Below are 14,065 nucleotides of genomic sequence, written 5' to 3' on the forward strand. Positions count from 1 at the left end.
CAGTTGCTTTTGACCCATTGTCAGGTTATTTCCTATAACATTTTTTTGAAAATTATATATGTGTATAGACACATATATTTATGTTCAGATACACTCATCCATATGTATATATGCAGACAGCTCTCATATCTGTGGGTTCTCCATCTGTGAATCTAACCAAAATATTTGGAAATAAAATTATGTCTCTACTAAATATGTACAGACTCCTTTTCCTGTTCATTAATGAATACAGTGTATGAACTATTTGCAGATCATTTACCTTGTACTAGCCATTATCACTAATGTAGAGGTTCTGGGAGCCAGGTGCAAGTTGTTTATGTCTGTAATCCTAGCTACTCAGGAGGCTGATGATTGCAGTTCAAAGCTAGCTCTGGGCAGAAAACTACATGAGAATTGTCCGTACAATTAGCCACCAACCCCCCCCCCAAACAAAATAAAAACAAAAAAGGCTAAAAATAGAGGTATGCCTCAAGTGGTAGAGCATGAGCCTTGAGAAGAAAAATCTAAGGGACAGTGCCCAGGTCTCCCAGTACTAGTGCAAACACACACACACACACACACACACACACACACACACGATACAAAGCATGAATTCTGTATAAGAGTAGTCAAATATTCCAAATACTGCAAATAAGCAGAATAAGCCCGAGATAATTTAGTCGACCATCATTACCTTAATAACTTCCATTGAGTAATGGAATCAGAAGCCATATTTCAATGGGCTGAAGAGAAAGCGTAATGTAAGAATGTAGATTCCTGCAGATTGTCCTTTCCAAAGCATAGATTAGATAGAAATAAAGGACCTTGTTTTTGTGTGTTAAAAATACATATGAAACGATGTATGTAGTTTATGTACAAATACTGTGGAATTTTATGCAGGGAACCTGACCATTTGCAGATAGTGAAACCCAAGACAAGGCAGGGAGTCCTGGAATTGAGTCTCTATGGATAGCAAGGGATGATGAAGATGCATATGAGCACACCTCCCCTACACAACCCACGATGTGTACGCCCACCCCACAGGAAGCAAGTGAAGCTAATGATAACTCTATACAGGTTAAAAAAAAGAGCTACACATTTACTTCTATGAAATATACATTTTATGTGCTTATTTATCCTTTTCATAGTGTGGTTCATTAGTGAACTTCCAACTCATAAGGGAAAAATGTCTTTATGGGTTCTCTCCATTTGGTTCTCCCATTCCTATTCTTCCTTGCTGATTTTTCTTCTGAATCCCAAGCAGCTCTTTTCTCACACATATTATGCTGGATCCTCCACTTCTTATTGTTAGAAAAGATTAGAGTGTGAAATAGTCTCTCTGGTGACAGTGGCTCAGATTTCTCTATGGAAGCACAGTCTTTATCTATTCTTTGTCTATTCTTGATGAGACTTTTCTGTTGCCATTAGCTGTCGCCTAGATTCCTTGGTACAGGTTTCCAATTTTCTGCCTTGGTCTGTTTGATCTGAAGAACTGAATAAGACCACTTCTAACTGTGGGCCACTTGGGACATTCTGCAGAGAACATTTGACTCTAGTGTAGCACTATATACTTTTCCCCTCGTCCAGTGATACTCTTCTTGTCCTTCTAACCTCCTGCCTCCTTTCTCCATACTGACACTGTTGTTGAATGGAGCAATGCATGTCATTTTATGATTTCTTTAATAGAGAAACATATTTCACAAGTCTTTTGCATGAGTTTAAAGTACAGATGACTCCTTGAAGGAAAAAAAAAACCAAGAAGGCAAAAAGAAGATACAAACACAGGGAAATCTGCTATAGATGAAGGATCATGGATTAACTGCAGGTAGAGATGGAACAGTCAGGATTGGAGTAAAGAAGACTTACTTTTTTACAATCTAGGAATCCATCCAACTTGTACCTTTTCTCAGAGGAAAATTAACTGCGTTCTTTTGCATAAAATATTCTGTTGACTATTTGAAAACCTATATTTAAAGAGAATTTAAATATTATCTCTGCAGGGCAAGGTAGGGTGGAGGGAATCACGATCTTTAGGATGAGAGTTGAGAGGTTATGACCCACAATGGGAAAGCAAAAGGAGAAAGTTCTTGCTAGGAGAGCCTGCTGTGACCGTTAGAGAAGATCCTTTAAAGTGTTATTGCAAAGAAGCCCATGATATGCACAGGGCTATATCTTAGGTGATCAAAGATGAGACTTTCTAATTTTTTTTCTCCCTTTGATGCCAGAAAGATGAAATAAATACTTGGTTTTCATTGTAACAGAAGCAGCCAAGGTTCCTTTTCTCAGTGTGACAATGTTGCTGACAGCCAGCTGGCAACTGATTTATGATCACATAGAAGGAAAGCTTTTAACAAACGACAATACATATAGACATTAGGCAGTTTCTTTTCCCTGCACAAAACAAAGTGATAAACGGTGTGTGAAGTCTAAAGGCATAATCCCTCCAGTGAAAATTCCCCAACATGCGAGTTAAAATATCAGAGAATTGCCATTTCAAATTTACAAGGCATTTCATAGGGAAAGATTGAGTAAAAGTTAGTTGAAGTCTATTAGTTTCTTCTCATCTGAATGCCAGGCTTTACAGCGTCATTTTTATGCCTCATATTTATCAAATGCATCATGAGTTTTCCTTCAGAATGCTAAGGTGAATTGGATTCATGACTACTCTACTTTCCCCTCTGCATTTCTCTGATGCCTTTTATTAAATTGTTGACAATTAGATAAGGATATTCTGAAGCAGGCCTGGTCAGGATCCTACCCTTAATCCACAAATCCTTCATTTTGTATAAGAGAAAGTCAAAAGGGTTATATCAAGAGAAAGGAAAAGAATATTTCAAGGTTTTATATGTCTACCAATATGGTATCTATGCTTTATAGTTTACCCCCATTTCATGTACACATTTCTTCATTTTCTTTGGATGTTCAGTTTGGGATTAAAAAATAATAGTTATTATAAAGGTGATGTACAGAGGGGTGATAGTTACATACGTCAGATAATGAATACATTTCTTTTTGGAAAATGTCACCCCTTCCCTCACTCTCTCCCAGTTTTTCCCTCCCATGTTACCCACAAGTTGTATAGAATTCATTTTCAACATAACGTCCAGTGTGTACTCAATTTGGGATTGAATAACCTTCACATTTTAAGTAGCCAGCTTGGCCTTAAGGTTTTCTTCAAGGATTGGTAAACTATGACCAGACAACAAGCCAAATTCCACCTGCTACCTGCTCTTATAAATAAAAGTTTTATTGGAACACAGCTATGCTCATTTACCTTGGAGTTTGCCATAGTTGCTTTCACACCACAATGTCAGAGTTGAGGAGTTGTGACAATTTGAGGCCAAAAAGGCTAACATGCATGCTATTCTCTCATTTATAAAATGGCTTCCTAATCCCTGGTCGAGGCCCTTTCAGCAAGAAAGTGTCAATAAGAGATTTTCTCAATTTTTTTCTGTATAGAAAACTGAAGTTTGGAAAGGGATAGTGGGAGAACAAGAAGGGAAGGGGTAAAAATGCTTGACAAGAAATGTACTCATTGCCTTACTCATGTAACTATAACCCCTTTGTACAGCATCTTTACAATAAAATTAAATTAAAAAAAACTTAAGTTTTTCATTGTAACACTTAGTATTTGAAAATTCACCAAATCTAATTGTAACTCAGATTCCATTTTTCCAGTTGTTTGCTTGTTTAAATGGGTTGTGGGGCTTGAACTCAGGGATCAGGTGCTGTCCTGAGCTCTTTTGCTTAAGGCTAGCTCTATCACTTTGAGCTGTAGTGCCACTTCCGGGTTTCTGGTGGTTAATTGGAGATAAGAGTCTCATGGGGACTTTTCAGGCTGGGCTGGCTTCAAACTGCAGTCCTCAGATGTCAGCCTCCCAAGTAGCTAGGATTACAGGTGTGAGTGACCAGTGCCCAGCTTCAGATTCCATTTTTATATTCAACCATGAGCACTGACAGACAGTTCTGTGAATTTTCTGGTTTTTTAAAAAATCATTTTGTATTTCTTTAAATAGGAAGATGTAAAGTAATCTCTGTTGGCTCCTTGGTTAACTTGATAAATTTCCCCCTTTCTTGCCACCACCAGCTGAAATCTCAAAATGATTTTTTTTCAGTGACTTTAAAATCACTGAACTTCAACTCACCTCCCCCTCCTCTCCCTATGCGTCTACCTGCAACCCCGTTTCCACTGGTCAACATGAACTATCCTGATAGAAACATACAGAAAATACTATGAGCCCTTTAAAGTAAAACAGCTCCAATTTTTCTGGTTGCACAAACTCAGATTCCAACAGGAAATCACACTGTATTTGCCTAGTTTGAAGTCTTAAAACTGTAAAGTTTCTTTCTGTCGGCTCATAAATCCTTTTAAGCATGCAGCTCTCAGCACAAGTCCCTGCTAAATTAAATATCAAGCAGGGCTAGGAAAGAACTACTAGGTACATTTGATTATTTTATAAGGTTGGGGAGAGAGAAACTACCCAGGGATTTGAACCTCTAATTGCTGCTTCCTCCCTTGTTGCTCTTCTAGTCTCTCAAGGAGTGGTAGCCAATTGTAAGGCATGGGATGCTTAAAAGCCCTATGGCTATATTTAGCCAATATTTTGTTCTTGGTTCTAATGCCAAGCACTCATTGTAACTTACCCTGAGAACATGGGAGAATTCAGCATGGATTACAACTTTACGTTCTAGACCCAACCTCATGGGCTTCCACTTGTCAGTTCTGGCCACTCATCCCTATGCACCAAATAAAGATAGAATAGTAAAGGAAAGAGGAGACTTATTACCTGGCACAGGCATGCCATGGGAAGATGGCATTTCAGTTCATCTTCAGCCATCATGCTGGATATACAGATAGGAGCTTTGGATTTAAATAGACAAATAAAGTCTGAAGGCCAGATGATGTTCATAATTAAACAGTCCTTGTCACAGGTGTGGTGGTCTGGTGGACTATTATCTCAGTTCTTGTCTGGACAGAGGTTATGGAGAAGTTCCTGCTGTTTCCAAAAGGCTCTACTGTTAAAATGTCATTTATTGCGGCAAGAACAAGTGTCTTACAAAAGGCAGCAAAAAGGGAGCCAAGAAGAAAGTGGTTGATCCATTTTCTAAGAAGGATTGGTATGACGTGAAAGCACCAGCCATGTTCAATATAAGGAATATTGGGAAAACACTAGTCACGAGGACTCAAGGAACCAAAATTGCATCTGATGGCCTCAAGGGTCGGGTGTTTGAAGTGAGCCTTGCTGATCTGCAGAATGATGAAGTCGCATTTAGAAAATTCAAGCTAATTACTGAGGATGTTCAGGGCAGGAACTGCCTGACCAACTTCCAGGCATGGATCTCACCCGAGACAAAATGTGCTCTATGGTCAAAAAGTGGCAGACTATGATTGAAGCTCATGTTGATGTCAAGACTACAGATGGTTATTTGCTTCGTCTGTTCTGTGTTGGTTTCACTAAAAAACGCAACATTCAGATCCGCAAGACCTCCTATGCTCAGCATCAGCAGGTCTGCCAAATCCAGAAGAAGATGATGGAAATCATGACCCGAGAAGTACAGACAAATGACTTGAAAGAAGTAGTTAATAAATTGATTCCAGACAGCATTGGGAAAGACATAGAAAAGGCTTGCCAGTCTATTTATCCACTTCATGATGTCTTCGTTAGAAAAGTAAAAATGCTGAAGAAGCCCAAGTTTCAATTGGGAAAACTCATGGAGCTTCATAGTGAAGGTGGTAGTTCTGGAAAAGCTACTGGTGACGAGATTGGTGCTAAAGTCGAGCGAACTGATGGATATGAACCACCAGTCCAAGAATCTGTTTAAAATCCAGAGTTTTAATAGTGACAAATAAAAGGCTTATTGGTGAAAAAACAAATAAAAAAATAAAATGTCATTCATTGATTTAAATCCTCAAGTACACAACACTGAAACATTCATTAAATCATGTCCTGGTGCCCATTTTATGACGAGTTTAGAGCAAATTTACCCTTTATCTTTCCCATTCCAAGTAAGGAATGGAGCCAAGTAAGAATTCAGTGCTTCTCAGCAAAAGCATCTCCTTTATAGTGCTGAAAATTTCTTTTTCTCTCTGAACAAGAAATTCCCTCCTTTGGGACATTTGACCACATTATCTGAGGAAATAAAACAATGTAGCCTCTGTAAATTCAGCCTCAGATACTTGGTTTTGACAATTCTACAAGCAGTAGTTAAGCTCTCCAGATCATCATTCCCTCCAAAATATTGAACAAAACAAACAACAACAGCAGCAACAAAAATCCCATTAGTATATTACATGCTACCCAAATCCTAGATTCTCTGGGTGATGTACAATTATTGAGTTCTAATCTTATATGATCTGAGGGAATCATTCTGCATCATTGGGTATGTTGAATGTAAAAAGAGGAGGTTGAGGAAGGAGAAAAAGAAGGAGAAGGAGGAGGAAGAGAAGAAGAAGAGGAAGAGGAGGTGGAAGGGGGGAGGGAAGGAAAGAGAACAGGCTTGATATTTGAAATCTTTCTTGTAAACCTATTCAGATTACACTGAAATTCTAACTTGTGAGGGCTGTCCATTTCTGCAGGAAGTTTTCAGTGAAAGGCACTCATGGAAGATTTAATGTTATTTTCCCACTGGCCTTAACTAAATGTACTTAGAACTTGCTCTTGATAAGATAAATGACCCTTCTGTTTAGAAGGTTATATTTCTTGACCAGATGTACACCACTTGTAGGTTCTTAGGTAGAATGGTTTTTAAGAAAAGAGGACATAGCTTCTTTTCCCATCAACTCATCTGAAACAACCTTGACTCTCAGAACAGATATACTGTGAACAGGAAGACTTCTCACACCAAAGGAAATGACACCATTTTGTATACTGTCTCATCTCCAGCTGAAGAAATACAGAACAGGCCTGCACAACTTCTTTCCTAGGCCTATAATTTTACAATTTTATAGGTAATAAGGCACCGCTTTTCCTATCTTCAATAGAAATTTTGATAAGCACGCATTTTTATTGAGACAAATCTTGCCTTAACAGCTGCAGGTGGGACACGGTTCATTAGGGACTTCTATATTAAGAGACATGGAATCCTCCCCTTAGTTTTTATAGGGAAAAAGAATCCCAGCAGCGACACTAGAATATTTGACCTCAATCACTGCACCTGGAGTCATTCACCAAGAATACCACAGGAATTTTGCCAACAAATTTAGCTCAGCACATTAACAGTACAATGATTCTGAAATCATATTCATCTGCAGTTTGGGGGAGACTCTGTAAAGCATCTTAGTTGGCCTTGATGAATTAATTCTTTCACTGAACTAGAGGGACAACACAACGCGCTATTAGCACACTTTAAGGAAATGGTATTAATCCCAAATGCTGGTAATTTAAGATGCATATTTTAAAAAGTGGATGTTTAAATTCATGGAATAGGAAGGATTAAGGGAAATGAGCATAAGGAGGTGTTTCATTGAACATTGGGGTGATCTTCAGAACACTGGGTACTTGAGGATTTAAATCAATGAATGCCATTTTATTGTAGCCCCTCACATAAACTGTAGATCGGTTAGGATAGGTCTCAAGGACCTTCCTTCACCATCTGGGCTCTCCTTGTACTCGTGGAGGATGCTGCGATCCCATCAAATCAATTCCTTATTAGTTTTTGGAGTGGTTTTGTGTCTTTGTGTCTTCGATCCTTGGTACAATATTAAACTTCTCATGTGAGATGACACTCAATGGATTAAAAAAAAAGGTAGTTAAAACTTTTGGAGTATTCAGTTAGGAGAGACACAATTCTGAGAGTTTTTCATTTATTCATGTATTCAGTTCTCTCAGCAATAGCAGGAAGGAGGCATTCTTTGCCATTAAGTACCTTGCCTGATATTTGCTAGTGTGTTCTGGGATTCTGGGGCATGTGATCATAGACAAGGCATGCATGGTCTCTAGGTTTTTCCTTTCACGTTCATTTCAAAGGGATGTCACTGGGAGACTCCTGTCATACCTCCAATCCGAAGAAGTTGCGGTGTAGCTAATCTTTAATATACTTCCCTTTTGCAAATACATACCCATGCCAAGTTCCAAGAGAGGTGACAAACTCAACCATTGCTCCTTGATGATCCTCTTTCCCTGCATAGTGCTTGGCAAATATCTGGGAAATCTGGGAGATTCCATGTCTCCTGTAATAACTTATATTCTTTTGTTCTTAAAATGCTGTATGTGTGTAGTAAGTAATTTTTAGCCCTTATCAGACCAGAGGTACAGTGGTGAGGGATGATGAGCTGGAACTTGATGAACTTAATGGCTTTATGAATTTCCTTCCTGATACCCATTCTGGATGTAGGTAACAGTGTGTGTGAATATGATCAAACCATCTTCGTGTAGCATGAAGGTTTTCTTAGTTCTACTTTGCCATTTTTGCCACTCCCTTAATTACATAGACCACTACCCCATACAGTGATTGAAACCATTACAAATATTTCTAGTAAGTAGACTTAACACATTTCTTAATTTTAGCATGATCTTGAAAATAATACAATGGAACTTATCTAGATTTCTCTTTGCTGTAGAATAAAGAGAAAGGAAAAGAAATGCATACTGTGAGACACTGCTATTCTAGAAATGTTATATGAGTTCACCTGACTATTCTAGCCATCTTTCTGAATAAGCCTTATTATCCTCATTTTACAGATGAAGAGAGTAGAAGTTTAGAGACTGCTAACAGACTGAGAGTAGATTGAAAAGTTACATTGATTGAGATCAGATCAAAAAGTAAAATTATATTGAATGATAAATCTGGTCATTTTCATGCCTAAAATTCTTCTATATCTTGTCACTATCATGATAAACCTCATAGAAGCCTGTTTAAGATTCAAGGTCTCTTCCTTACCATTTAAGCTCCAGCTGCATTCGTAGAAGAATGCCATGAACCCATCAGGTTTCCTTGGAAAACTACACATAGTGATTATGTATTTTCATCTCTGATCCTTTGTACATATCATTCAACTTCTCATTTATACTTAGACTCAAAGGATAAACATGGCCATTGAGATGATTAGATATTTAATTATGATTGGGTAACATAAATAAATGCTACCCAAAGTCAGGCAGAGTAATATGCACAGTGGAATCCCAAACTCAGATTTCCTGGCTCCCAGAATAGATATCTGTAGAACCAACCACTTTTTGAGTTTACAAAGTCAAGTATATTCACCAATAAGATAAGTGTGGCTGTCTTCTTTATGCAATGGCAGACTTGTATTGTGTTGTCCGGTATTGTAGGATGGAGGCTTGTTACCTAGTGAGGGAGAGAGAATTGGTGGAGATTGCTAGTGGGAATCCCTCCTTGCTTGCTGTGCAACTGGTGGAACCTTGCTGGATTGAGTGATCATTATGTCTGAAACACAGGTATGATCATAACCTATCTGCGGAGCTACTGGACTCCCTTACTCTTGATCTATGGTTTAAGGCACTGCTTTTCTGTCAGCATGCCAGTCCACTATAAGCAGGAGCTTTGTGCTTTCTGACTTAGCTCAGTGCTTCTGCTCTCTTCTTTAGTCTGACTCTTAAGATGCTATCTTCTTCTTTGCTCCAGACTCTGCAAGGAAGCCTGTGGTCATGAATCCAAAAACTCCTTTTGCTAAAGCATTTCTTTCTCCAAGAAGTAGTAGATGTTTCTTGCCTGAACTCTAATAGTCATTCAGTTTATGGCTAGCCTATCCTCTATAAATTGCAGTCAATTACTTGAGGTTAGTGATTGAAATTCCCAGTAGTGGTAGTAGTAGTAAAGAAGTTAGCCATTTCCAAGTCATTTGTAGTAATCGTTAGTAACCAATAATTAGACGCTAATTAGTTCATTTGCTTAGCGTTGTCTTAACTTAGTAAGACATTTAGTGAGTTAATTACAAGAAAAAGTATTGAGTGGCAATTAAATACCAATTTCAGGGGTTTTATATATATAAGCGAAGTACAATGGTTAAATAATGATAATGCTGAACACTAAAACTCTGAAATAAGTGATCTAAGGTACGGAGGTACCTACCCTGGTAGGGGTTATCATGGTACATTAGTCTTGTTTGATATGCAACAGATTCAAAACGTTTTCAGGGATTAGAGTTTCTCAGCCTCAGCTCTAGTGACATCTTGAGAACAGTTAACATTCTGTTATGAGAGCAACCTTATGCTTTCTAGGCTGTTTACCCACATCCCAGTCTTACCCACCATATGCAGAGCAGTGCTTGCTCTAGTTGACACAATCAAAACCACTCCAAACAATGGTCCAATGTCCCATGGAGGGTGGAAAATTTCTACTGGTTGTGATGGATATCCACCACTGATGGATATCCTGATTTTTATTTTTGTCTTATTTTCCTGTTTCCTTAAGGTTATTTAACTGTCAGTGTTTACTGGAAGTTGATTAAAGAGTACTACAATACCTATGGGCTTCACCGATCAAATACATTCCTAAGAATTAACTGCTGTAGTGGTAAGGGAATTAACACTGAATTTGGTACCCATAGGTTTTGGCTCACAGGGATCTTGACCTGTGCAAGGTCTTGAGTGGATAACCTGCCAATTTTTCAGTGGTTTTCCCATGTGTACAACAACAATGAGAAGATTCACTTCTATGTTTATTCAGGGTTCTAGAACTTCTCAAGTCAAAAACATTTTGCAAAATGATTTTGCCCTGAGTCATAAGTATATTCCAGGATCATTTAGACTCCATATCCATATTTTTTCTTTAGTTAAAGTGTATTTGTTGAGTTATTTCTTTGTACTTGGGACTTTTTCTAGGCATAGGGAATAGTGAGAGGGGAAAAAAATCAATGAAGCAAACACATACACAAGTTCAGCTGTGAGGGGAAAACAAAAAGTGGGGAGGAAAAAAGCAGTCTTTAGATTAACCATGAAAGTGCTACACATTTTAGTTAGGAAATCTAACAAACTGGATAAACACCGAGCTTTAGACTCTCACTTGGTACCAATCAAGCACTTTTTGATTTTTTTGTGTGTTGGGTTTTTGAGACAGAGTCTTGGGATATAGACCAGGATGACCTTGAACTCATACTTCCCTGTTTCAGCCCCCTGCCTCTCTACCCCCCCTCCACCAGCAAGTGGAGGTTTAACAAGCATGTACTATCCTATCCAGCTCAAAACAATCACAATTGTAATACAGAGCATGTTCTGCTGTTACCAAGTGTTCAAAAAATTGGTCATCAGTCCTCTTAGTATTTTTTGAAGCATCAACATTGACTATTTTTTATAAATAGTAATATTTCTACGGACTAACAATGCAATCAACCCTTTATTTATAGAGGAATGATAGCTATTTATATTATGGTACCGAAAATGGCCGTTTTAGAATACAAAGACATTCTTTGATGATTTAATCCATCAAATCAGCACGTATCGAGGTATTCCATAAAAACTTACCATGAATTCTGTGACAGACTGGTGAGCTCACAGCCATTAGCTGTGCCTCACTGAAATTCCTTCACTTCCCCAAGTCACTGGTCTCTACATTAAAGCATGTCAGACAGTTGAATGTCTCATTCTTATTATTCTTCAGAAAAACATACAAATTCTTGCATGTTTCCAAGAGTTTAGCTATGAGTGTTAGATGTAAATATCAGTTTACCTATATATAAAATTTTTGGACCAAATTCTTGTTGCTTTAGAATTAAAAAAAATGAATCCAGTGTTATCTAGAATAACATATTGATTAAAAATATAACGATACTTTTACTTTTCTTATAAGTGAATTGGTTGATTTGCTCATATAATAGCCAAAGGATTTTTGAAATAGTCTAGTCATTTTAATAAAGTAGTGTATGCTTTATTTTGAGTCTTCTTAGATTGATTTACCTAGATAAACCATGTACCCTTATGAAATACATTAACTTCTTTTTTTCCTTCTTTTAGTATTGTTTAGTATTGTTTTCTTTGATTAAAGTATAAAATGCTTTGATTACTCCTGCAGGAATTCTATTAGGAATTCTCTTCCTTCCTTCCTTCCTTCCTTCCTTCCTTCCTTCCTTTTCTTATTTACTTCTTTCTCTTTCTTTCTCTCTCTCTTTCTTTCTCTGCCTCTCTCTCTTTTTCTTTCTAAAATACATGGCTACACTATTCAAACCCAAATACATTTATCACAATGTGACCAACACATTTCAAGAAAAGGTGGAGATATATTTTCTCTCTTTGAATTTAGGTCATGCTTTGTGATGACTATGACCAATAAATGACAAGAGAAATAATGCCAAATGGTTTTGCTTCCTCCTGAACAGAAGCTGATGTGGCAAGGGCCTTTGGGCTCTAAAATGGTCCTTCTCTACCTCGGTGTATTTTATGGTTTATGGGAATGAAAACTTTCTTATGGATTTGTCTGTCTGACTTCTGCTTTGCTATTTTAATCTATCTATTTTAGTGGGAGAATTCAGAGGGGCTTATATATCATTTATGGTCATGAATGTTGTGATTATCCCAGAGTTCTACATGTATATTTTAATCTTACACTATCGCGTGCATTTCTGAGGCTGCCTAAGGTACTTGTCCCTAGAAGAAGGTTGCAGAGAGAAGAGATGACAGACTGCTTCTACTCTTCTTGTAACCAACCTCCAGGAGACAGCCATCATCTTTCTCAGTGTTACCTATTCTAGGACCCTTTACATAATGCAGCATAGCTCGGAAATCTGTCAAAGGCTTTATTACATGAAGTACTGCCAGAATACAAGGCTGGCATAAGATGGTACACTGCTTATTAGCAGTTCCTTTAAGCCTTTGAAACTTGAGGATTATTTGGAATATAGAAAGAAGGGCCAGGGGAGAGGTGATGGGGGAAGCCCGGGTGGGGGAGGTAGGGTGGGTGTGTGTGTGTATGTGTGTGTGGGTGTGTGTGTGTGTAAAACTGAAGAAGTATGCCAGCAGTGTGTTCTGGAGTCTCATCATTTCATATAGTAGTAACACAGTGACACATGGAACAGTATCTTTGCCATGCTAGCTGCTACAAGGCCCTTAACAGCGGCAAACCACCATGGATGCTAACTACCACCAGGAACTTAGGCCTGTCATCCTAACTACTCAGGAGGCTGAGATCTGAGGATCACAGTTTAAAGCCAGACAGACAGGAATGTCCATGAAATTCTTATTTCCTATTAACCACCAAAAAGCTGGAAGTGGAACTGTAGCTCCAGTGGTAGAGTGCTAGCCTGGGACAAAAAAGGTAAGGGACAGAAAGCAGGCCTTGAGATCAAACCCCAGGACTGGCCCCCACCCTCCTCCAGAACTTGGAAGGGAATAGAGTTGGAGAGTAACTGAGAACAGGGTAATATTGTTAGCACTGCCCTTAGCTATCACCCTAAAGAATCCATTTCCAAGGGCTTGTAGGTTTACTGGGAATCCTTAGCCTAGAAATCTACTCTTGTGTCCTGATCTTCCCAAAGCTGTGCTGTGCACAGTAAGCCAAAGCCCAGATGTTTCTGACTCCAATTTGGGTTTAAGGTGATTAGACTTGAATTACATTTGGGAAAATAATATGTAGTATTACGAAGCAAATAAGTCTTTAATAGCATTAAAAGAACACTTCGAAGTGTGTGTGTGTTTTCCTGCTTTCTTTTACCCACCAAATCTTCCTTACTGAACAACAGATTGTGGAATTTAGTGTGAACGCCATCGGTAGCATATGGCTTAATCTTTGCTGAAATCCCCCTTGGGCTGGAGAAATTAATCGACAAAGTCAGTGGCAAAGTTTCCTGGGTGTAGTTGGAACCCCAGAGATAGGGAGTAGGGTTGGAATCATTTAAGAAGTGCACTTCCGGTTAATGCCTTTCCATTCCCTCAAAAAGTCTGAAATCGGCTGCAGTCTGTATGGCTGACTGCTTCACATTGTCCCAGTTTCCCTAGGCTTTTATTTCCCTCAGTTTTTGTTTGTTTGTTTGTTTGTTTTGAGAGTGTGGGGGAAGGAGTTGGTCGTGGAGTTTGAACTCAGGGCTTGGAATTGCCCTTTTGCCCAATGCCCTACCATTTTGAGCCTCAGTGCCACTTCTAATTTCTCTGTTTTTGTTTTTGTTTTAATTAGGAAGTATGTATTAGTTAAAATA

General features: G+C 38.4%; 1 pseudogene across 1 annotated transcript; it reads left to right on the top strand.

Annotated features, from left to right (window-relative positions):
* Positions 1 to 3,075: 3,075 nt before the first annotated feature.
* Positions 3,076 to 5,839, top strand: LOC106002798 (annotated as a pseudogene). Its single transcript, XR_001175959.1, has 2 exons — positions 3,076 to 3,080; positions 5,090 to 5,839. The product of XR_001175959.1 is annotated as a 40S ribosomal protein S3a pseudogene (transcript).
* The last annotated feature ends 8,226 nt before the right edge of the window (positions 5,840 to 14,065 follow it).

Source organism: Dipodomys ordii, unplaced genomic scaffold, assembly GCF_000151885.1.
Source record: "Dipodomys ordii isolate 6190 unplaced genomic scaffold, Dord_2.0 Scaffold7, whole genome shotgun sequence".
Classification (NCBI taxonomy): Eukaryota; Metazoa; Chordata; class Mammalia; order Rodentia; family Heteromyidae; genus Dipodomys; species Dipodomys ordii.